We start from the raw sequence: 24,963 nt of genomic DNA on the forward strand, positions 1-24,963 counted from the left end.
GTCCGTGCCGGGGAGGGGGATGCGAGGGCAAGTGAGTTGGTCCACCTGGCCAGGTGCCAGCCTCCAACAGTTGGACCCATGCGGTCCATGCCACCTGGCTGGGGGGAGGAGGGGATATGGGCAATGATGACATGTCGTCGTTCCCCTCCCCCCCCCCCCCCCCCCCCCCCCCACCAGGCCGTCATGTTTTCCGATCATCCAGCGATGTTGGCCGCCGTGGCGGCAGCCGCTCATGTCTATGTTGCCCTGGATGAGGAGGAGGAGGAGGAGGAGGAGCGTGCCAGAGAGGCGGCGCAGGCTGCCGCAGAGGGACAGGCGGCAGCCGCCCAGGCTGGAGGGACACCTGACCGACAGGACGAGGAGGGGGAGGAGGACGTCGCGGCCCCACGGCAACGGAGGCACCCGAGGGCGCCCCGTGTGTACCGGCACCGGCAGTCATACCAGGACCTCACGGACCGGGAATGCAGGAGGAGACTCCGGATGAGGCGGGAAACCGTGGCACACATCTGCCACCTGCTGGCACACCTGTCACCGCGTGGCACTGGCGGGGGACACCCTCTCCCCGTGTCCGTCAAGGTTACGGTGGCCCTGAACTTTTATGCAACGGGGTCATTCCAGGCACCGAGTGGGGACCTGTCCGGCATATCGCAGACATCGGTGCATCCGGGCAGTGACAGATGCCCTATATGCCATGGCGCACCGCTACATCCACTTCCCCGTGGACTGGGCCAGCCAAGATGCCCGGGCCGTGGGCTTCTCTGCCGTGGCCGGGTTCCCCATGGTGCAGGGCGTGATCGATGGGATGCACGTCGCCGTGCGGCCACCTGCAGATAACAGGGCCGTGTTCACCAATAGGAAGGGGACCTATTCGACGAACATACAGGTGGTCTGCGACCACCGCATGATGATCCTGCACGTCTGCGCCCGTTACCCAGGCAGTGTACACGACTCATACGTGTTGTCGCGGTCATCCATCCCCGGCATGTACGAGGGACGCCATCCCCGGCTGAGGGGCTGGTTGCTGGGCGACAGGGGCTACCCATTGCGATCGTGGCTGATGACGCCTATACGGAGGCCACGCAATGAGGCGGAGAACCGCTACAATGATGCCCATGTAGCAACAAGAGGTGCTTTGGCGTGCTGAAGATGCGTTTCAGGTGCCTGGACCTCTCTGTATCGGTCAGATAGGGTCAGCCGCATCATTGTGGTGTGCTGCGTCCTGCACAACATAGCCCAGCAGAGGGGCGATGTGCCGCAGGCAGAGGAGGGCAGAGTGGAGGAGCAGCAGGAAGAGGCGCAGTCCTCCCCAGATGAGGGGGATGGGGGTAATGGTCAGGGCAGACGGGGTAGACACAGGCGGGTGGCTGTCCACCGTTACCGGCTGGCCCAGAGGGCACGGGACAGACTGATAGCCGCCCGCTTCACTGACTAGATGGGCGTGGGAATCGGGTAGTGTGGCCACAGACCGCACACCATGGCAACAGCCGACCACCCACACCCCCCACCCATCCACCCACCCAGCACCCTCACCCCCCTCCCCAACCCCACCCACTCCACGCGCATGCACACCACCCCCCCCATTGCCAATCCACCTGCGGCACAACGGCCGGGCTCACACAGTTGCGGGTGGACGCGTGTCTATTACAGGCCATGGAGGATGATGACAACCCGCCCTGCGGTGAGCTCCTGGCTCTACATCGTTGGACTATGTCTGACCCATGGCCACAGTACCACCATCCACCCGGACCATCCCTGCATGCGGCTGTGACACTGCAGCGCACGGTCCCGTCCTCTGCCCGGGGGATGTTGATGGCGGCCCAGGGGGAAGGGGGCAGACTCACCTGGGGCTGAGGTAAGACCACCCCTCACACACACACTTGCGCTCAACGTACATGACACCCCCGCACGCTTTGGACAGAGCACAAAGGCAGCTTCTGTAGGTGTAACATTGACTTTAATAACCAAAGGAGTTCATGCACGTGCCCTAGCCCCTAAAACTCATCTGTGCCCTGCACCCATGCCAACTTACTCGGTGTCTAATTGTTTGGCCTTACTGGCCCTTTGACTACGTCTACGTGGTTCCCCAGACGGTACAGCAGAACTGGAGGTGGACTCCTGTGATTCCTGCCCTCTGACACTGGATCCCTTTGGCGGCCGTTTCCTGGGGCGTCCTGGCCTAGATGGGCCAGGCTGCGGCCCGGTCGACTGGGATGGCGAGCTGCCAGCCTGTCCTGCCCGTTGCCCACCCGATGCACCTGGGACGGAAGAGGGGGGGAGTCCGAGGTGTCGCGGTGTACCGGGACCTCCCCTACAGGGGGAGCCGGGACGGACCACACCACCTCCTCCTCCCTCGGGGTGCCCGATGGCCCCCAGGCCTCTACATGGGTGGGGGATGCGAACGGACTGGCCATCTGACGCCCCCCCGACATCTGGCGCTGCCAGTCCTGGAGGCCCGTGCTGGTATCGACAGGGGTCTGCAGGTTTGCAGCCATGGAGCCCAGAGGGTTGGCAAACCCTGTCTGTGACAGTGCGACGCCGGCTCGCACATGGCCACTGGCGCCGATGCCCTCAGCGATGGCCTGCAGAGACTGGGCCATGGCCTGCTGAGACTGGGCCATGGCCTGCAGAGACTGGGCTATGGCGTTGAGCGCCTCTGCCATCTGGCACTGGCTCATGGCCTCCTGTGAGAGGACAGCCATTTCCTGGGCCACAGACGCCGCCTGCACGGAAAGCCCCAGGCATCGCAAACCGTTCCCCATGTCTGACACCGTCGCACCCATTGCCTCCACCGCGGACGCCACCCGTGCGGTGTCAGCTTGGGTGGCACGCATGACCGGCACCACTCCCAGCTCCTGGACGCGGGTGGACTCCTCCACCTGCGACTGCAGCCGTCGCAAGCCGCCCGTCATCCTCTTCGCTCGTCTCCAGGTCGGTGGTTGCATCGGATCTATGTGTGGGTGTGGTAACTCCAGGAACCCGGGATCCATCTGGGCGGCAGATGTTCGCTTGGGCTGGGCTGCCCTCCGACCGCCCGGCCCCTCTGCTGCTCCTACCTCCACCTGCTGTACCGGGACGGCTGTGTTGTGCGCACCAGTGAGTGTACCAGACGCCTCATCACTAAAGTGCCCAACCGAGGTGGGTGTTTCTGCGATGGTGGAGGGTGTTGGTGACAGCAGTGGCGTTGTGTCGTGCTCTTCGTCCCACTCTGAGTCCATGGCACTTTGGGGTGTGGGTTCGTCTCCACCCATCCACTCTGAGTCACTGTCCGGTATTTCGTCTTCCTGGGTAGTGCTGTCCCGGGTAGGGGTGTCCTGGGCAGTGCTGTCCCGGGTAGTGGGGTCCCGGGTAGTGGTGACCTGGGTAGTGGTGTCCTGGGTAGTGGTGTCCTGGGTAGTGGTGTCCTGGCTCGGATGTGACGGGGGCCTGTGGCTGCCCCCCTCGTCGCTGGGTGGTCGCTCCCGCACGTGACGGGGGTGTCGTCTCCCTGTTGCTCCAGGTCTCTCCGTCTCCCGTGGTGTGCGAGGGGCATCCTGCGGGCGTCGCATGCTAGAGGGTCCGGGTCTCTCCGTCTCCCGTGGCCTCCGAGGGGCATCCTGCGGGCGTCGCATGCTAGAGGGTCCGGGTCTCTCTGTCTCCCGTGGCCTCCGAGGGGCATCCTGCGGGCGTCGCCAGCTAGAGGATCCGGGTCTCTCTATCTCACGTGGCCTCCGAGGGGCATCCTGCGGGATTCGCATGCTAGAGGGTCCGGGTCTCTCTGTCTCCCGTGGCCTCCGAGGGGCATCCTGCGGGCGTCGCATGCTAGAGGGTCCGGGTCTCTCTGTCCCCCGTGGCCTCCGAGGGGCATCCTGCGGGCGTCGCATGCTGGAGGGTCCGTGTCTCTCCATCTCCCGTGGTGTGCGAGGGGCATCCTGCGGGCATCGCATGCTGGAGGCTGCGGGTCTCTCCGTCTCCCGTGGTGTGCGAGGGGCATCCTGCGGGCGTCGCATGCTGGAGGGTCCGGGTCCCTCCGTCTGCCGTGGCCTCCGAGGGGCATCCTGCGGGCGTCGCATGCTGGAGGGTTTGTGTCTCTCCGTCTCCCGTGGCCTCCGAGGGGCATCCTGCGGGCGGTCTGCATCTGCGGGGATGGGTGCCTGGACGTTTGGTCCTGCGATACACAATGAAGCATGCATGGTTAGACATCAGGCAGTGATCAGGTGATATGGGGGAGGGGGATATAGGGGAGGGGGGGATATGGGGACGGGCTGTCCCGGGTAGTGGGGTCCTGGGTAGTGGTGACCTGGGTAGTGGTGTCCTGGGTAGTGGTGTCCTGGGTAGTGGTGTCCTGGCTCGGATGTGACTGGGGCCTGTGGCTGCCCCCCTCGTCGCTGGGTGGTCGCTCCCGCACGTGACGGGGGTGTCGTCTCCCTGGGATGGGATGGGTGCCTGGACGTTTGGTCCTGCGATACACAATGAAGCATGCATGGTTAGACATCAGGCAGTGATCAGGTGATATGGGGGAGGGGGATATAGGGGAGGGGGGGATATGGGGACGGGCTGTCCCGGGTAGTGGGGTCCTGGGTAGTGGTGACCTGGGTAGTGGTGTCCTGGGTAGTGGTGTCCTGGGTAGTGGTGTCCTGGCTCGGATGTGACTGGGGCCTGTGGCTGCCCCCCTCGTCGCTGGGTGGTCGCTCCCGCACGTGACGGGGGTGTCGTCTCCCTGGGATGGGATGGGTGCCTGGACGTTTGGTCCTGCGATACACAATGAAGCATGCATGGTTAGACATCAGGCAGTGATCAGGTGATATGGGGGAGGGGGATATAGGGGAGGGGGGGATATGGGGACGGGCTGTCGGTGGCTCACTTGCTACTACGCCCCCGACCTCTGCATCAGCAACCCCCCGGTCGTCAGGTCCGCCAGCCAGTTCCAGGGCCCTTTCCTCGTGTTCGGTCAGTGGCCTCTCATCAGTCCTCTCATCTCCTCCAGTCCTCACATGCTCCCTATTGTTGTGTGCGCGCTTATCCTGTGGGGGGGGGGGGGGGGGTGGCAGGGGTAAAAGGCAACAGTGTTAGGCAGGTATATGAAAGCACGCCATCGGTTGCGCGTGCATTGCAGAGGTTAAGGTTAGGGCTGGATTCACTTGGGGATATGGGGGAGGGGGGATATGGGGGAGAGGGGGATATGGGGGAGAGGGGGATATGGGGGAGAGGGGGATATGGGGGAGAGGGGGATATGGGGGAGGGGGGGATATAGGGGAGGGGGGGATATAGGGGAGGGGAGGATATGGGGGATATGGGGGAGGGGGATGGGGGGAGGGGGATAGGGGGGATATGGGGGATATGGGGGAGGGGGGATATGGGGAGGGGGGATATGGGGAGGCTCACCCTGCCTGCTCTGATGAGGTCGTTCACCTTCTTGTGGCACTGGTTGCCTGTCCCTGGTGTCAGGGCCGCAGCGGTGGCGGCCTCTGCCACTTCCATCCACAGACGCCGGCTGTGGCGTGGGGCAACTCTGCGGCCGTGCCCGGGATACAGGGCGTCCCTCCTCTGCTCTACCGTGTCCAGGAGCGCCTCCACATCCCGTGACTCGACCCTCGGGGCTGAGCGGCGGCCAGCCATCCAGTCGGGTGTTCCGGTCTGGTGTTCCGGTCGGGTGGGGGGGGGCAGCGCGGCCTTATGAGCCGTCACGCCGTGCGGCGCGTATGACGCTGCACGGTGTGAACCACTGTGCAAGCGCAGATCCCGTTACGTTGCTGCTAGCCCATTTCGGGCCGGAGACTTTCGACCCATTTTTCCGACGTGACGCAAGTCGGATTTGCGCCGTTTTTTGCGCCGATCGGCGGGCTTTCCGCCGATAACGGAGAATTTCGCCCCATATTCTTGCTAAGGAGCTGACAATGTTCAGCAGGATGAAAGCTTGACACAGATGTCCTGTCAAACAAAGTACTCACCTTGGTTTGGGATTAAAGTATATTGCAATGAAAATTAACACTAACTGTTCAAAAATGTAATTTGCCAACCTGACAAAGATCTGCCATTTTGAGTTTTTACTTCTCTCATTCTGTCTCCAATTATTTTCCTGACTTTTGTCATTTCAAATACGATTGGAAAACAATCCAGATCTACCTCAAAACATATAAATGATGGCCAGGGCGAACAGCAGCAAGTCAGCAAGTTTATTCCAACAGCACCTCCTTCTTCTTGACCCCTACCGCATGGAAGGCCAGGGTCATGGGGTCTGTGGTACCCTCAATAACGACGCTTAGAGTGTAAACAGTAAAGAAGGCTTTAATAAACTAAGAACTAGACTAGAGTCGAGACGTGTGCTAACTGCTGCACTGCCCACAAGGCGGCCCCTTATATACGGCCCCCAGATGGGCGGAGCCGGAGGCGGAGTTCCCCAGGGTTCCAAGCCCGGTCGTAAAGGGGACATTACCTTACATGATGACAAGGGTACAGTGTTACAGTAACCGTTCATCACAGGGTCATTCTTTCTTCCAAGTCTCGCATTAACCTGACAGAGTAATATTTTGCTGCTCCTTCATCATCGCTACTTCAATATCCTGGAATTCCTATCCAACACATTGGTTGGAAAACAATTACCATCAGGACTTTGGTGATTCAGGAACCAACAGAGGGCAATTAGGAATAAATAATAAATGTGACCTTGACGGCAGCTATGAATATGCAGACAGTGTTACAACGAGGTTAGGAATGTCAAACTGACTGCTCTCTTTGTCCCACTCCTAGGTTGGTTAGTTTGAACTTTAAAAGACGGTGATGTTGCCAATTCAATATAGTTCAGTGTAAGAAATAAGCCAGCCAGATCCCTTAAATTAACAAGTAAAGAGTTTGTTTGATTGCTGAAATTCACTCAGGCAAAGATGGAGAAAGTATTAACAAAAGGTTTAAAATGTACAAATGTGTCAAAGTACCTACCAACACACACACAACCATTATTGCCCCCAAATTATGCAAAAAAATAAATAAAACTCTGCAGAGTATCAGACCTGTAAACTTGGCCACGTAAAAATTAAAGTCATAAAACAAATGACTCACCGATTGTCCTGATACTTATTTGCAGCTGAAGGGTTACTTTCCACAGCAGCTGCTGGTAGTTGGGTTTCTTATTTGGCTGGATGATTCGCTTTCCTCTAGGAGACAGTGGTGTTCATTCAGAATCCCCCATAAATAACCCTTGTTTGCAGAAATCAGGGGCGTCATTCTCCGACCCCCCGCCGGGTCGGAGAATGGCCGTTGGCCGCCGTGAATCCCGCCCCTGCCCCCGCCGAAGTCTCCGCTCCCGGAGATTGGGCGGGGGCGGGAATCCGGCCGCGCCGGTTGGCGGGACCCCCCGCTGGATTCTCCGGCCCGGATGGGCCGAAGTCCCGCCCAGAAATTGCCTGTCCCGCCGACGTAAATCAAACCTGGTATTTACCGGCGGGACCAGGCGGCGTGGGCGGGCTCCGGGGTCCTGGGGGTGGGGGGCGCGGGGCAATCTGACCTCGGGGGGTGCCCCCACGGTGGCCTGGCCCGCGATCGGGGCCCACCGATCCGCGGGCGGGCCTGTGCCGTGGGGGCACTCTTTCCCTTCCGCCTCCGCCACGGTCTCCACCATGGCGGAGGCGGAAGTGACTCTCCCCACTGCGCATGCGCGGGAAACTGACAGCGGCCGCTGACGCTCCCGCGCATGCGCTGGGAAACTGACAGCAGCCGCTGACGCTCCCGTGCATGCGCCGCATTTCCGCGCCAGCTGGCGGGGCAACAAACGCCATTTCCGCCAGCTGGCGGGGCGGAAATCCCTCCGGCGTCGGCCTAGCCCCTCAATGTTGGGGCTAGGCCGCCAAAGATGCGGAGACTTCCGCACCTTTTTGCCCGCGCGATGCCCGTCTGATTTGCGCCGGCTTTGGCGCCAGTCGGCGGGCATCCCGCCGTTGGGGGAGAATTTCGCCCCAGGTCTTCTGGTGGGATTTAAAGTCACAAACAGGTCAGCTTTGATGAGAGAGGTTTCAGAAAAAGAGAGAGAGGGTAATGTTGTTGTCCCTCAGGCAGGGTCTCTCTGACACTGTTAGTTCAAGTCCAGTATAGTTTTACACCCATGAGTTGAGTTACAGGATCTCTCTCTGGTTTCAATCTGGGTCTACCTTAGCCACTGTCTCTGAGAGCTCCATAGACTCTGGGCAGGATTCTCTCAGCACGGGGCCAAGCCGCAGAATCCCCGCGACCGGCGTGAAGCACCCCGATGCCGGCACGCGATTCTCCGCAGAGCGGAGTGGTTGGCGCGCCACCAGTCTGGGGCCCTTCTACGTGGCTGGCCCGCCGATTCCCGGCCCGGGATGGAAGATCAGCCGGCGTAAAAACGCCGAGTCCCGCCAGCGCCGTCCGCACCTGCTCTCAGCTGGCGGGAACTCGGCGTGGGAGGGTCGGGGGGGCGGCCTGTGGGGAGGGAGGGAGTTCCAACCCCGGGGGGGCCTCCGATGTGGCCTGGCCCCGCGATTGGGGCCAACCGATCGGCGGGCCGGCCTCTCTAGCTGGTGGCGTCCTTTCTCCCGCGCCGGCCCCTGCAGTCCTGCGCCATGTTGCGTCGAGGCCGGCGGGTTGAAAGAAGCCACTGCGCATCCACGTCTTGGCGCTGGCGCCACTGCGCCTGAGTGCGTTGGCGCCGGTGCCACTGCTCCTGTGCGGATCCCGCGGTGCCCAGTCCACGCCGGGATCAGCAGCTGGAGCAGCGTGAACGGTTCCAGTGGCCGTGCTGGCCTCCTGTAGGGGCTAGAATTAACGCCGTCGGGAAACACGGCGGCGTTTCCGACGGCGTCAACACGTCGCCTCAGGAGCACAGAATCCCGCCCTCCGTGTCTCCATAGACTCTGGGCAGGATTCTCTCAGCCCGGGGCCAGGCCGGAGAATCCCCGCGCCACACCGCCCCGACGCCGGCACGCGATTCTCCGCAGAGCGGAGTGGTTGGCGCGCCACCAGTCTGGGGCCACTCTACGCGGCCGGCCCGCCGATTCCCGGCCCGGGATGGAAGATCAGCCGGCGTAAAAATGCCGAGTCCCGCCAGCGCCGTCCACACCTCCTCTCAGCTGGCGGGAACCGGCGTGGAAGGGTCGGGTGGGCGGCTTGTTGGGAGAGAGGGGGTTCCAACCCCGGGGGGGGGGGGGGGCCTCCAATGTGGCCTGGCCCCCCGATTGGAGCCAACCGGCCTCCTTGGCTGGCGGTGTCCTTTCTTCCGCGCCGGTCCCTGCAGTCCTGCGCCATGTTATATCGAGGCCCGCGCATTGAAGGAAGCCACTGCGCGTCCGCGTGTTGGCACTGGCGCCACTGCGCATGTGCGCGTTGGTGCCGGTGCCGCTGCACCTGCGCGGATCCCGCGGTGCCCAGTCCTTGCTGGGATCAGCAGCTGGAGTGGCGTGAACCGCTCCAGTGCCGTGCTGGCCCCTGTATGGGCCAGAATTGCTGATCCTGAGGCTGTTTTCACGCTTCGTCTCAGGATCACAGAATCCCGCCCTCGGTGTCTCCATAAAAATAACTTGTGTCCTTCACAAATTCAATCAAGTAGCTGCTGTAGGCCAGTGCCTTTTGCTTAGCAAAAGTAGTTCTTAAAAAAATAAAATGTTTATATCCAGCCACTTACTTTCTAAGTTAATATTTAATATAATATCATCATATCAGTGATAAAACAGTTAGAAATGAATTTTCATAACTTTCTTCAGACAAACCTGGGGAGTACTTTGAAGAAAAAAAACTCTGTACATTTCTGTCCCCTTTATGTTAGATCACTTTGCAAAGTAAAGCCATATTTATTATGAATTAGTTGAATGAGATATAGGCCTGATTTGAAAGCTGTATATGTCAATGGGCGGAATTCTCCCCCCCCCCCCCCCCCGCCGGGTGGGAGAATCGCCGGGGCGGCGCGCAGGTCCCGCCACACCGCCCCGGCACCCGCACGTGATTCTCCCAACCCCCCCCCAAATCGGCGCGGCGAGAATCAAGGCTGGCCGCTCGGAGAATCGCCGCTCGCCGTTTGTAACGGGCGAGCGGCGATTCTCCGGCCCGGATGGGCCGAGAGGCCTGCCCAACACCACAAGTTCCCACCGGCGCGGTCCACACCTGGTCGCTGCCGGCAGGAACAGCGCGGGAACGTTCAGGGGGCGGCCTGTGTATGGCGGGGGGGGGAAGACTCAAAAGGGGTCTGGCCCACAATTGGTGCCCACCGATCGGCGGGCCGGCCTCTCTGAAGGAGGACCTGCTTTCCGCCGCCCTGCAAGATCCATCCGGCATCTTCTTGCGGGGTGGCCGCAGGGAGGACGGCAACCTGCACGAATGACATTTACACAACGCCGCTTTTACGCGTAAATGACGCGGCGCCGCTCCTAGCCCCCCGGGGGCGGGGGAATAGGGGGCTGGGAGCGGCCTCCGACGCCGGAGTGAAACACTCCGGTTTTCACTCCGGCGTTGGGACTTAATTTCCCGATGGGAGAATTGCGTCCATAATGTTTAAAATCAGGTGCTGTGTCTCTGCTGCATATTATATCCACTGGTATATCTTAGTGGGCAGCACGGTAGCACAAGTGATTAGCACTGTGGCTTCACTGCGCCAGGGTCCCAGGTTCGATTCCCCGCTGGGTCACTGTCTGTGCGGAGTTTGCACGTTCTCCCCGTGTCCGCGTGGGTTTCCTCCGGGTGCTCCGGTTTACTCCCACAGTCCAAAGGCGTGCAGGTTAGGTGGATTGGCCATGCTAAATTACCTGTAGTGTCCATAAGGGTTGGGAGGGGTTATTGGGTTGCGGGGATAAGGTGGAAGTGAGGGATTAATGTGGGTCGGTGCAGACTCGATGGGCCGAATGGCCTCCTTCTGCACTGTGTGTTCTATGTAATCTATGTAATGGTAAGGGATTGGAGTAGGTAATGAATTAGTCCCTCACGTGACTGCTGCCTTTGACGTTTTACCTTCTCATAATTTTCAATTTGATCTTGGGTGAAGCTGTTGAGCCAATATTTATTGCCTATCCCTAGTTGCCCTGAGATTATTAAGATTCAGCAATGCTAGTGGAGATTTTGTGGTATCGCAGAAATCCAGAAGATTTCGGGATTATTTTCTGTTGCCATCAGACAAATTCATTGAATTCAGTTTCATAATATGGTGGGCTTTGAATGCAACCATTGAGCTGCTATCCACACAGCTGCTGTCCCTATAGTTTATGCTCTGTTCAATAAATAAAATGTCCTTCCAGCCTGGCTGAAAGTCAGTGAATAAATGTACCGTATAATGTGTTGTTTCATCAAATAGACCAGTGGGGACTCCAGGTATAATCATTGAACCATACTGAGTGAGCTGATCTCATCCAGGGACAGCAGTGATGTGCTACAATTGGCTTACGTGTTTGTGGATTAGAGAGTGAAAGAAGAGGAAACAGATCACACAGGGTTCCAGCATATAATAAATGCTAGAAGGCTTCTGTTTTTGAATATTGTGTGGAAACATGTTTTCGCTCTGCTGTGATGCCATCGATGATTTACCACGCATTAACCTAAAATTAAAGAACAGCCTATTCTCTTAAATAGTGTTAGAAAGGAAAATGAGGAGAGTCTTCTACATTCAGAAAGAGAGAAAATACTTTAAGAGAAACAGGAATAATAGGAAATAACCCAAAACATTCAACATCATCTTTTAGTTGACGTTTTAAGATTGCATTTAAGACGTGTCACACAATGGCAAATATTTTATGATGACCAAGTACTTTGTAATTTAAAATTTGATCATCAAAAATAACAGGTACACTTTTCCAATGAATCCAAGAAAACGTATGCACTCTATGGAAATCCTGCTGTGAAAGAAAGAGTTGAGGTCATAGGCATTGAAACTATGCAACTGAATAATGTTTCCAATGAAGAGGCTTCAAGTCCCATTATTTAGAAATCAGTTAGATACATAGGGCGGATCTTCCGGCCTCGTTACACTCACGCTCAAGTGTAACGAGTTCTGAGAATAGCGGGAGAGGCCAAAAACGAGGTCCGCGCAGGGCGCCAAACAAATTGCGATGCAACCGGCCCACTCCCATAGGCGAAATCGGGACCTTGCCGGAGCATGGCGAGAAACCAATTATCACCACTTAAGTCCCATTTCCATATAATCACTGAGGGTGACCCGATATCCAACAGCCTCCCACCATTCAGTGGCCTCCCTAGCAAGTGCTCATGCTGGCGACAATTAGTATTCCTTTTGAAAAGCGTAACCCTGGCGGAAGGGCTTCTGTGGGGAGCCGAGGAGGTGAGTAGCCACCTTTGTTCACAGGCAAAGAGCCCAGGTGTTCTGGGTCTGCCACCCCAGTGCTCGGCGGGGGTAGGTGGCCCCTCCGCAGGGGTGGGCTGCCAGGGGATGGTGGGGGGTAGGTGCTGGGGGGGCCAACTGGGAGGGGCAATCGTCGTGGCATCACCATGCCAACCCCTGGATCCCAACACCATTCCGGGGGCAACCCTTGTCCCTGTCCGTCTGCCCCATCGATCATTCATAACCCCCACTGACTGCTGACGACCCTGGCTGTGCGGTTGAAGGCTATTGCTCATAAGGAATTGGCAATCGTGGTTAAGTGAGTACTTCGCACAAGTGGGTTCCTGTGGGTGGCTGTGCCATATAGTCATTGCCTCGCATTCCAAGCACACCTTGATGCCTGGACACTGTGCTTGAACACCATGGCAGGCAACACCACACATGCAGCAACCAACATTCAAACACCCAGGTGATGGGATACAGCTCGGGTGACATGTCCACAGCTGGAGGCTGGGTGAGCATCACTCGGTGGGGTAAGGGGGAGGGGGTGACAGAGGCATCATAATCGAATGGTTGTACAAAAAGCTGTTTAATGTGTTGTACAATGCCCCATTCCCGATAGTGCCACCCTCACCCCTCTCCCCTGCAATCCTGCCTAGCCTGGTGCCCTTAGTGATACTCAACGTGCCTAGCCATTCTAGCACTATCACTATGTCTTGGTGTTTCCCCAGGATGCACATCTGAGGTGGAGGCAGCCAGCTGCTTACCTCCTCTCGTGCCCTCTATGTTCCTCGCGGGTATCCTCTGGGGGCTCTGGGTCCGGAGGGCCCCGACTCACTTGTTGGCACACATGCACAGCAGTGCCACCCTGTCCCGTGTGCTGCCTGCGAGATGCAGCTTCATCAGAGGGGTGGAATCCGGGGAGCTGGTGGCCGCTATCACCACTCCATGGGACGGGTCTGGCCTGATACCCAGCGGTACCCTTCCTCCCGATCGGTGCCCATAGTGCCCTGGAGTTCACCTTGGGATGGAGGGGTAGCTGGTTCGAGTCTCGGCCGCCCCTGCATCATCGGCTCTGCCTGCACTGGCGGTTCCCCATGGTCCGCACCGTGGTGTCGACGCCCTCGGTGATTGAGACATGCTCTGCATTGCTTCGGCAATGCCCACTTGTGACTGGGGCAAGCTCCGCAGCGCCTCGGCCATTCCCGTCTGTGAGTGGGACATGTCCTGCAGAACCTCACCAAGGTTAGCCTGGTACTGGGTAACATCCCCCAGCGAGTCAGACATACTGCCAAGACCCTCAGACACCAACGATGATGACTTGGACACCTTCACTCATAGTGCCGACGGTGTGTACCAGGTTCAAATGGTCGCCACCCTAAGCAGTGTTCGCCTCGGAGCCACTCATTGCCGGTACCATCTCCAGTGCCCATAGCCCCTGGGACTCCTCCAAGCGGCTATGGATGTGCAGGAGTGATGCTGACATCTCCCCCTCAATGTCCTGGCCACTCCCTATTGTCTTCATCAGCTCTGGGTTACCCTGTTCCAGAGGCTCAGCATCAGGCTGGGACCCAGCTGCCCTCCGACTGCTGTCTCGCCTGGGAGTTCCTGTCTCCACCTGATGTACATCAGCAGCAGTGTGGTGCTCACCAGATTGTGCCACAGGAGCCAGACCACTAACAGGTCCCACCGAGATGTGTGTATCTGTGCTGGTGGAGGGTGGGGATGATAGCTGTGCCGTGACCACGGTGGCATCCGTAGAGCTCTTCTTCGAGGTGTTCTCCTCGGAGTCGGGAGAGGGGGTTACCCGGGATGGGCCGGCACCATTGGCTGGAGGATCTGCAATAGAATGGACATGTGGTCAGTGGGAGGATGGGTCAGTCAGTGAGGCAATCACTACTCGGGCCACCCGGGTGCAGCCCAGTGGTTCCTCACCTCTGTGGCATCTGCCAGCCTCCACGTGGGTGACAGATCTGTCCTTGGCCACCCAAGTTACCTCCAGGGCCCGTTCCTCGAAGGAGGTGAGGATTGTTAGATGTTTAGCTGCTGTTGTATAAAGAATCAAAGATTCTGCGGCTTTTCCACAAAACCTTTAATTTACTTCAACAGACTCTGCACAAAACTCTAACACCACATCACCTGACACAAGTGCCACCTGAAGATCCTTTACATATCAGTGTCAATTATTGCAGTGTTCTTCAAAGTCGTGGGTGCGACCCGCGGGTGGGTCGCGGGTGTCGGGAGGGTCGCGGAGCGGTCCTCCGCGGCCCTCCCGATAGCGCAAATCCCCGCGCAGCAGCCGGCTTTTAATAACGCCGGCTGCAAGCGGCCTTCAAAATGGCCGCGAACATGTAAAAAAAACGATCATTGGCGCGCATGCGCAAAACTATGCGCATGCGGGGAGCGAAAGCGGAAAACGCCCGGAGTCCGCCTGAGAGAGAGCACTGCTCCCGAACCCCTAGCTCCGTCCCGCCCTGCCTGGACCCCCAGCCCCACTCCAGGCTGTGATGTTGGTCACCTCCAATCTGAATGCCTCCAGGAAGATGGTGCAGCAACTCCGCTGTGAGCAGGACATCAAGAGGCTGAAGGTGTCTCAAGCTGCAACAGATTTGAAGCAGTTTTGCCTGCAGAATGCTCAACATGATCCTTTGCTGATGGGAATACATCCGAATACTAACGCTTTCAGACCAGCTAAACCCAGTTTGCTATTGTAGCTGAAATGTGATTCTGTTTTCTTTTGGTTTCTGGGTCTTAAGTGGGAACTTCACCCCGGTACATGTTCTGAAAACAATGAAGATGTTTACACTAATCCTGATTCTTGATGGCCTTCGGACCAATGGACAGCCATGTTGGATCTGTTTTTAAAAGCCTTTTAAAATCTGTGCCAACTTTCCTTACTCTCACTTTGTAAATTGCCTGTTCTTTGATACTGATGTACACCTACCTCATTGAAGCAATGAGGTGCTGTACGTACAACTTTAGTTCAAGCTTGGGCACAACCCTGTTTCTCGAAAGATTTGTACAGTGGTAGAGAAAATTTTCAATAAAGATCTGAAGTAAAAATAAAAAAACTGTGCATGCGCGCCGCTGATCGGGTACGCATGCGCAGTGCGGCCGCTATTTTTTTAAATGGTCGCAGCTTTTTGTTTTCTAAGTTTGGGGGGGGGGGAATTATTCATTCTATTCATTTATTTTATTCATTTTTTTTTACAACTTCGGGGGGGGGAAGGTTTTATTTGATAACATTTTACAGGAAAAAAATGCAGAACTTTGGACAGATGGAGACTCCATACTTTCCGACACCAGAAGGCTTCACCTTCATCCAACAGGTTCCATTGGAAGAGCGTGTACGAGGGCCAAAGGGACCCAAAACCATTTCCTTCATTTTTGTCAGCAGCAAACAAGGTAAGAGGAAATGGTGGGTCACGCAGGTCGGCGGGCGTGGGTCGCGCAGGTTGGCTGGCATGGGTCGCGAAGGTCATCCGGGTTGGGATCCGAAGCTTGACCGGTTGGTCAAAATGGGTCCCCAGAAAAAAAGTTTGAAGAACACTGAATTATTGGATACTGAACATAAATGAGACAACTAATTGGAATGTCTCTTAACCCATTACTTAACAGTCTCCCCTTCCATGGAGAAAAAAATAATTAGGTGAAAACAAAATTACAAGAAAATCAAAAACACACACGCAATTTCCCCCCCTTTTTTCCTTTTTTGGAAGAAAAAACAGTCACAGAAACAGGCGCCCTTCATTAGCAATATCCAAAAGTTTCTGTGAGCTAGCCCCTCTTTTTGTAAAACAGTCTGATAATTGATAGCTACTGTCAACCCATTTAATTTTTGCTATCTCCCCTCTGTCCAACATCTGCTTCAAACTTGCAATGTCTATCCTTACCCTTTTTTCATTGACACTTTTTGTAGAGTGCACATTTTCCCACAGGGATTTATTGTCAATGTGACAGTCAATAGGTATATTACCCAAATCCCCTAATCCCCAAATTTCTGTCAATATCTGAGGTATATAAAAGGCCATATTCACCACCTGTACAAGGCTTAACGTCTCAGCAGCCAAAGTGCTTTTGACCACTCTCCTTATTTTCTTTGTTTCCCACACAAGACGGCAACATTTACCATTGTTCCCCAAAAGGAAAATTATAAAACCTCCTGTGCTTGAAACCCATCACATAAATTTGCATAGGACACATCACTATAAACTGAGTTTCAAGTGCCTAAGGTCACCTAAAACCAGAAACCGCAAAACACACTCCTGCATTTTTAGTTTGACCAACGCTTTATTTGCTCTTATTATGTCTTCCACTTTGGGATCATTCATTTTTGTACTCAACTCTAAGACATCAAAACTCACGTCCGGTCTAGTCTGTCTACCTAACCAATTCAGTTGCCCAATTAAACTTAGCTGTTGCTCTTTTTCTATCTTTGAAACCATTGCGTATTTTTGTGAAACCCGGCCACGACTAATTGCTATTGGCCTGATGCTTTCCAAATAAGGGGCGTCATTCTCCGCCGGCGGGAGTCTCCGTTTTGCCGGCACCGGGGGGTTTCCCGACGGCGTGGGGCTGCCCCACAATGGGAAACCCCATTGACCGGCCGGTGTTATGGAGACTCCCGCCGGCCGGTCGGTGCAGAAATGTGGCGGGGCGGGTAGGAGAATTTCGCCCAAGATTGCTGACGTAAAGTTGCCCCTAACTTAGCCTGTCCGATTTCCAGTCCAATATATTTAAATACACCGGAAGCCTGACTTCCAACCCTGAATTCTTTCCTCAAATCAGAGATTACAATAGCTTCGAAATCACTAGTCCCACTCCACAAAAAAATCATAAAGATGCCAGAAAGACTTCCTTTAAAGTTCCAGTAAAACATTGCCGGATCTGCTTTCAACTGGCAACAGCCTAACTTTAACAAAACTGACCTTAGCGAAAAATACCAGACTCTAGACGCATCATTCGATCCATATACACATTTGTTCAACTTCCAGAGTACCCCTTCTGTGTTAGCTGCCTCTTTAGGAGGACGGAGAAAAATGTCTCTCTGGAGATGATGCCCCTGCAAAAAGGCAGCTTTTGTATCTATAGATTTGCATTCCCATGCCTTTGTGGCTTATAGAGCCAAGAAGATCTTTAAAATAATCTTTCCTGCCGTTGGTGAATCTACCCTTAAATCCTGATCTTCTAAGTTTTCTTCAAATCCCCTTGCCACAAGCCTGGCCTTTGCCTTATAAGTTCCATCCGGAAGAACCTTTTCCATGCAAATCCATCTGTGGGATAGAGCTCTTTGTCCCCTATCCGGTATTTCGGTGTAATACCCCAAATTCACTCCAACTATGCAGTTCTTGCTGTTTGGCATCTTTGATAACTTTTTCATCTAATTTATTGGAAACCACCAAAATCTCACGTGCATGTGGGCTTCTACTCCTATTAGTATTTTAGGCTTACTCATGTTCCGAGATCTTGATAAACTATGACCCCTCTCCCGCCTCCTATCTCGCACTGTACTGCTTGATCTTTCCGTTCTGCTGTGGGATGTTGTTTCAATAGTTCTCGACCTTTTCCTGCGGACCTGTTCACTATCCGATGTGCTATCTGAACTGGCACTGCCTTTCTCCATTTTTGAACTTCATGTTCCCAATCCATTGTCTTGACTCCCTCCCCTGAATGCTGTACATTCAACCAATGTTTATACTTTCCAGTGGCCTTCCCTGCTCTATTAATAACAGTTGTATCCTTTCATTGACTAGACCCTTCAGGCAAGTATGTCACTTTTGTACCAACTTTTGGCAGTTGTCCTTTCGGGAAAAATGGCCTGTTCTAATTCATCAGAAGTGTTGTGTTCCGCTACAGAAACCCTGTCTATATCAGTTAACTGGTCCTCATAGTTCTGTAACACGTGCATACCAGATGACTCTGGTTCCTCGTCATGTCTGTCTGCTCTGTCTAAATTTGAAAATTTGTAATCTGCACCCATTATCTTTGATGAATGTACCCTAACAGTTTGATTGCCATGTTGCAAAATAATTGTTTTGCCACCTATGCCTATGATCTTCCCTGGGTCTTTCCATTCATTAGAATTGTCTCTCTTACAGTATACTATGTCTCCTTGCTGAAAAACGGCATCTGATGGCCGTACGTTATGTCTTAAAGCTCTGCGAATTCTTTCAGAGACCTCTGCTTTCAAAAAACCTTTTCTACTGCTATGTAATGCATTTAAATGCTCAGCAAAAGCAGAGCTAAGTGTAATCCCTTCCCAAGCTGGAGGCTGGTCATCTAAGATGGACAGAATTTTAGGATTTCGAACCAAACACTGATTGATAGGGCCTATAGCCCCCAACTATCTGCAATGAATTATTTGCATGTACCGCCCATGCTAAGGCTGAATTTAACTTTCAGTTAGGTCTATCTGCCAAAATTTTCCAGAGCATGTCATCTATTACCACATGGTTTATTTCACGCACATCATTACTTAATGAGCTTTCCGCAGCCGTATTCATAACTGTGATATTCACGTTTTCACACATATCCCTAAACTCATCATTAGCAAATTCTCCCTCATTGTCCGTAAGGAATTTTGCCAGTGGGCCCATTCCTGTCCCGATCCATTTTTCCATGATTTGATCCAGAATTACACTCTTTTCTTTACTTAGTACTATCGTTGATTGACTAAATCTGGTTGCTAAATCTACAAAATGCAAAATAAATATATTATTTGCTTTATCCCAGATCTTAAGGTCCATGGCCACAATGTTGTTACATCCTTGGCCAAATGTTGGATTACTATCAGTCGTGCTGGTGTCCTTCTGTACTTCCTATAAACTTCACAGCGATTTCTAACCTAGTATAGTATTCATCCCTTCCCCTGCATCCTTTAATAAATGTTTCAGCGTCTGATAAGACGGATGTGCAAATTGCCTATGCAGTTTTAATACAACAAGCTTTTGATCAGCTGAAGTCCCATTTTCAACTGCCATTAACACATCCTTAACAACTGTACTTGAAATATTATTTGCCAGTAATGGAATACAATAGTGTCCCGACTGTGTAAATTGTAAGTCCACCATCTTTCCAAAAGCTGTTGCCTTATCCTCTTCCATATCCAGTTTCATGTGTGCCTTCTTCATCGACGATCTGCTCTGAAGCAAAGGTATCTCACTTGATACAACATCCGTGCTAATGAAATGATTCACTCCGGCAATATTGCAAGGGTTCACCACACTTTTCAGCGACTTCATAGTATTATCATCCCCAAACCTGAAACTTGTGGAACTTTCAAATTCCTTAACCTTGTTACGATTTTCAGCATTCAAGGAGTCCAGGTAACATTTTAACCAGTCAATCTCACACACAGTAGATGTGCAACCATGTCCAATACAGCACAATTGAAGGATTCTGCAACCAACACCCTCATTACCGGCGTAAAACTGCTTGTTAATAGGACAATGCCTTCTTTCTGATCACTATCTTTTTCCTCTTCTGACTCTTCCGTATCATGTGTCACTTCAAACACAATATTATAACGTGTTGAGCAGTTGAAAGCATAATGGTATTGAGAGTCACATCGAAAACATTGATTTATCATACCCCGGGCATTTCTGGGGTTCATCTTCCTATTGTAGGTTCTAACTGGGTTTCTGTCTTTATAATTTCCGGGTCCCGATCTCCCTCCATAGTCTTGGAACCTGTTTGCAGCCGTGCGATTTCACCATCCTGTTAGTAGTGTGTCTTCCATATTCTGCTTTATTGCAGACTGACCTATGTGGGTCATCAGAGCCATTGGATTCAAATATTTCCCCAGAAACGTTTTTAAAGTTTCTCTCATCTGATCGAATAAGGTATCTTTATCCGCAAACTGAACTCCTGTCAAAACCAGGAGCCTATCCATGTTGCTCACTCTAGCACAGTCAAGTAATTTAAAGGCCAACACAGACTATGGAATTCCAGGTCGTGTTTCTGCAGCCTTTTATATAGTCTGCCAAATTCCATTATATAGTCTTCCATGGAGAATTCCTCTATTTTCCGGAACCTATCAAAATCCGCCCATGCTTTATACGCACTTAACAAGTTATCCTTTTGATAAATCTTATCCATATAACGTAATAGAGTCTCCAGACCTTCTTCTGAGTCTAACTCTTTCAATTCCAGCTCAGAAAACACTTTGCTTCGGATTTTACTGTCATAAGGTAACGAAAGAGTCAATGCCATACCTTGTTTTCTCTTTCCCAAGGCAGTTACTTTAGTCCAGATAACGACTGCACTTCTCCATTGATCGTACAATCCCCTTTCAGAAAATAAGGGGGGGTAGTCATATCCGGCCATCTTAATCCTAGGTTCAGCCATATATCTGGGGGATTTTTTCTTCTCACTCACTCCTTGGTTTGGTCTGGAAAAGTTGTATCTTTCAACCCTTCACATTTGCACAGCAACCTTCCTCTGCTACCATTTGTTAGATGTTTAGCTGCTGTTGTATAAAGAGTCAAAGGTTCTGCTACTTTTCCACAAACTCCTTTAATTTACTTCAACAGAATTGCACAGAACTCTAACATCACATCACCTGACACAAAGGCCACCTGAAGCCCCTTTACATATCAGTGTCACTTATTGGATATTTAACATAAATGAGAGAACTAATTGAAATCTCTCTTAACCCATTACTTACAAGAATTTTGTCTGGTACCCCTCCTCCAGTCTGGGCCCTCTCCCGCCAATTGTGGGAGAGCTTTTCCTGAGGAGACACAGAGAGAGCATCGTTAGCCACACGCGTGGTTCAGTGGTGGGAGAGGGTGTGTGAGGCGGTGTTTGGGGGGAAAGGAGGAGGGAGGGCTGGGGGCCACTTGGAGAGTTGGGTGGGTTGATGCTCCCTTGTGGCGTTGGGGATATGGGTGGTGTTGGTGTCTCGTCACTTGTGCTGCCCGGTGAAGGTCGTTGACTTTCCTGCATTACTGGCCAGTCCTCTTGGTCACACTGCTGGAACCAACGGCTGCCGCCACCTCATTCCAGGCTGCACTGGCTGCCTTATGGCTCACCCTCCGGGACCTCCTGGGGGAACAGGACATCCCTCCTGGCCTGCCCCCCCCCCCCATTCCCCCCACTCCCCCCGACAAGCATCCTCCCCAGGTCAGCGCCTCCGGATATTGGGGCCGGTCTCCTCGGCGCCATTATCGCGAGTTTTCTGGTGTTGGCTGAGCAATTGCAGCTTAAGTGCTGCTCGACCTTGTTAGCGGAGGGGCTGGCGAGCGCGGTCCCGGCAAATCGGCTGGCGAAGCGTTATTTGCGGCGAGAAGCCCGTGTGGCTCGTTAAGTGGACCAATTAACGTTAAATTGCGTTGCCGGTTTCACTGGGCCGAGCGCTGGGAAACTCGCGGCAATAGGGACAGCACGGTAGCACACGTGGCTACCACTATGACTTCACAGTGCCAGGTTCCAGGTTCGATTCCCCTCACTGTCTGTGCAGAGTCGCAGGTTCTCTCCGTGTCTGCGTGGGTTTCCTCCAGGTGCTCTGGTTTCCTCCCACAGTCCAAAGACTTCCAGGTTAGGTGGATTGGACATGCTAAATTGCCCTTGGTGTACAAAAAGGTTAGGAGGGGTTGTTGGGTTATGGGGATAAGGTGGAAGTGAGGGCTTAAGTAGGTCGGTGCAGACTCGATGGGCCAAATGGCCTCCTTCTGCACTGTATGTTCTATGTATCTATGTAATTCCTGCTCGCTACAACACTTGGAAATGTTTTGGGAGAATCGTGCCCATATTGTTTGTTTGTTCATTGTTGCATTCTCAATTCCTGTCACACACAAGTAAACATTTCTTCCCGATAAGAACATACGACTGAGGAGCATTGACAGAAGCAATGTTTCTGTTCTTTCGGAAGTATCCGCCCAGTTAATAGTTGTATGTTGACCACATGCAAGTCTACAACAGTATGCTCCAGGGTGAGGTATTCAATTCACAATTCCAAGCTGTTGATCCACCAAGAATCAGTTCTTAACTTGACAAGAACTGAATTAACACTAATCGGGGTGGCATTGCTGCCTCACAGCATCAGGGACCCCGGTTCTATTCCGGCCTCAGGTGGTTGTGTGGAGTCTACACGTTCTCCCCGTGTCAGTCTGTGTTTCCTCCGGGTGCCCTGGTTTCTTCCCACAATCCAAAGATGTGCAGGTTAGGTAGATTGACCATGCTAAATTGCCCCTTAGGGTGAGGTTACAGGGCGGGGGATTGGGCCTCGGTAGGATGATCTTTCAAAGGGTTGGTGCAGGCTCAATGGGCTGAATTGCCTCATTCTGCACTGTGGAGATTCTATAATTCTAGGTGTGTGATTGTATTTCCTAACTGATTTGAGTAACACTGAAGAAAAACTCCCCAAAAATTAGAACCATTGTAAATGTGCACAGAAGTGAATTAACATCTGAACCAGTGATTGGCATCAAATAAACTAACTTGCAAATTCAACCCACTTTATGGGTGATGCAATGCTGGTGCCACCTGGGTACCGTGGAAAATGCAATGAGCTGTTCAAAAGTCCATTGACATCGGCGGGACTGTAAAATCCCACCAGCGTAAAATTCAGCCCCATACCTGGGAGATGGATTTTTTAAAGAGCACCCTGATCTCTGTGGAGCCAGCATTGCCAGCTCTATCAGGCCCTGTGCCCGCTTGCGTGACCATGTCAGAGACGTCTGCAGGATTTTATTTCTCCTAAGTCCTGCAGTATCTGCCGAGAAAAGCTGGCTGGGGAGCTACAAGCTGTTTTCTTCCCAGAACCAGCACTTTGAGAAAAAGTCAGAAAGTTTTGCCCAGAATATCCAACTAATTAGAGAACGGTAGATTAAAAACAATAAGGAAAGTATGAATGTGTTTGGTTTTCTTCAAATTCTTATTGTCAAGAAGCTGCACAGTTTCTGAAGAGTCTTCTTACATTGCTGATATATTATAGCAATAATTTTAGCTTCTATGTAACCACAGGTTTTTCAACGATCATTCAGTCAGTCCTGAGGAGAGTAATTATGACTTTAGTCTTTGGTTTGTAATGACATAGTTTGAGCAATGAAAAGGAGAGCAGTATTTTTCACAAAGAGTAAAGTTGATTTTAAAGGTAACCAATATGTGATGGTCCCCAGAAATTAACATCTGATTCTGTCGAAACAACACTACCTTGGTTAACATCTCTTTCCTTCCCAGTCAAAGGTTCTATCCACCTCACGCATTTCACACTTTCTCTCACAGTCCCACAACAGACATAATGAGAGATGCATTCTAACCACATTGTTTCGTTATGATCCCCTCGCCGGAACTCCCCATTGTAGCGAGAGATCAGGATGCCGTTTAAAAATGGCGTCCCAATCTCTGAGAACACGAAAAGAACCCCCAGCCCAAACACAACATGGGCGGGTCTCACTGCACAGCCCGCTCCCCCCAACACCCAAATCAGCAACACTGGCCTGATTGCGTGCACGCAAAAAGATGCACCTTTGCAGTGTCCCTGCCAGCGATGCTCCTGTGAGGATTTTTCAGGAACATTAAGTTATTTATTTTCAAACAGGATGGCACCCAGGTGACACTGTCAGGGTGCCAGGTTGGCACTTCCATGGTACCCAGGTGGCACCAGCAGTGCCAGGGCACCACTCTGCCCAAAGGGCATGCAGCTGGGGGCCTCTGATCCCCTTGGAGGCCCCTGCAAGTGCTATTCTGTCTGGTTTGCGTTTGTAGGGACCTATACCAAATGACGTTTGCCCGAGGTCCCCGAGGTGAAGGGACTGAATCCCAAAGCCTCAGGTACCTCAGGAATCTGCACATTAAGGCTTACTGCCTCACTCTAATATGCAGATTTGCTAAAAGATGATCCTGCCCATTGTGGGAGGGATTCCCCTTTCAACGTCTCGCGAGATTGCATTTAATCTCACTTGGCATTGTGAGCTGGGTAGATCCTGAGAGCAGGGACTCTCGACTTTCACTGGTCACGCTGCGCCTTGGCAAGCTGCTTTTCCGATGCAACGTGGCCGGCGGATCGCGCCCTATATAGGTTATGACGAAGGCACAATTACTTTTTTATGAAACATCTCTTCCTTTGTTGCCTTCACTTCAGCTGGAAGGCAGTCAGCAAGGTATATCAGGTACCAAAACATGATCTCCAGATCACATTCAGCACAGGGTGGACTTGTCTATTGCAGCTATCGCCTGATTGAACTTTTATGCTACTGGCTAATTGCAAGGAAGTGCCAGTGATATTTGTTAGGTAAGTTAGTCACTTGGACATTGAGATATCATTCAGGTCACTGGAGTCTTGTTTGGCAGTGACAATTGTTTCTTTCAGCTTTCCAGGAGTGAACCACTGAAGAGGACTCACCACAGGTTTATTAAAAGCAAATCACTTTTAACGAATACAAAAGCAAGACACTACAGATGTTGGAAATCTGAAATAATAAAAACAGACAAAAAGTGCTGGAAATACTTAGCAGGTCAGGCAGCATCTGTGGAGAGAAACAAAGATAACGGGTTAGTTCCTAGTTCCACCCCCCCCCCCCCTCCTCCTCCCCCCCCCCCCCCCCCCTGTTCTTTCGGTCGCCCTGCTGTCAACGGGGTCTCTCGTTTTTCGCACCCTTCATCACTGGCGTGACCGGACAATCCTGCTGACGGGGACAGCTGTAAAATCCCACCTGATGTTTCAGCTTGATTACCTGTCATCTCCACCTGGATCTGCACAGATAACCAGGAAG

The 24,963-nt window shown here is 52.9% G+C and overlaps 1 protein-coding gene and 1 pseudogene across 13 annotated transcripts in view; both read left to right on the forward strand.

The window, feature by feature from the left end:
* Positions 1 to 24,963, forward strand: part of chl1b (cell adhesion molecule L1-like b) — a 1,336,546-nt gene that overhangs the window by 1,049,506 nt on the left and 262,077 nt on the right. The window lies entirely within an intron of this gene.
* LOC140388293 (guanine nucleotide-binding protein G(I)/G(S)/G(O) subunit gamma-5 pseudogene) lies at positions 14,755 to 14,961 on the forward strand (annotated as a pseudogene).

The sequence above is a fragment of the Scyliorhinus torazame genome, chromosome 13 (assembly GCF_047496885.1).
Source record: "Scyliorhinus torazame isolate Kashiwa2021f chromosome 13, sScyTor2.1, whole genome shotgun sequence".
NCBI lineage: Eukaryota > Metazoa > Chordata > Chondrichthyes > Carcharhiniformes > Scyliorhinidae > Scyliorhinus > Scyliorhinus torazame.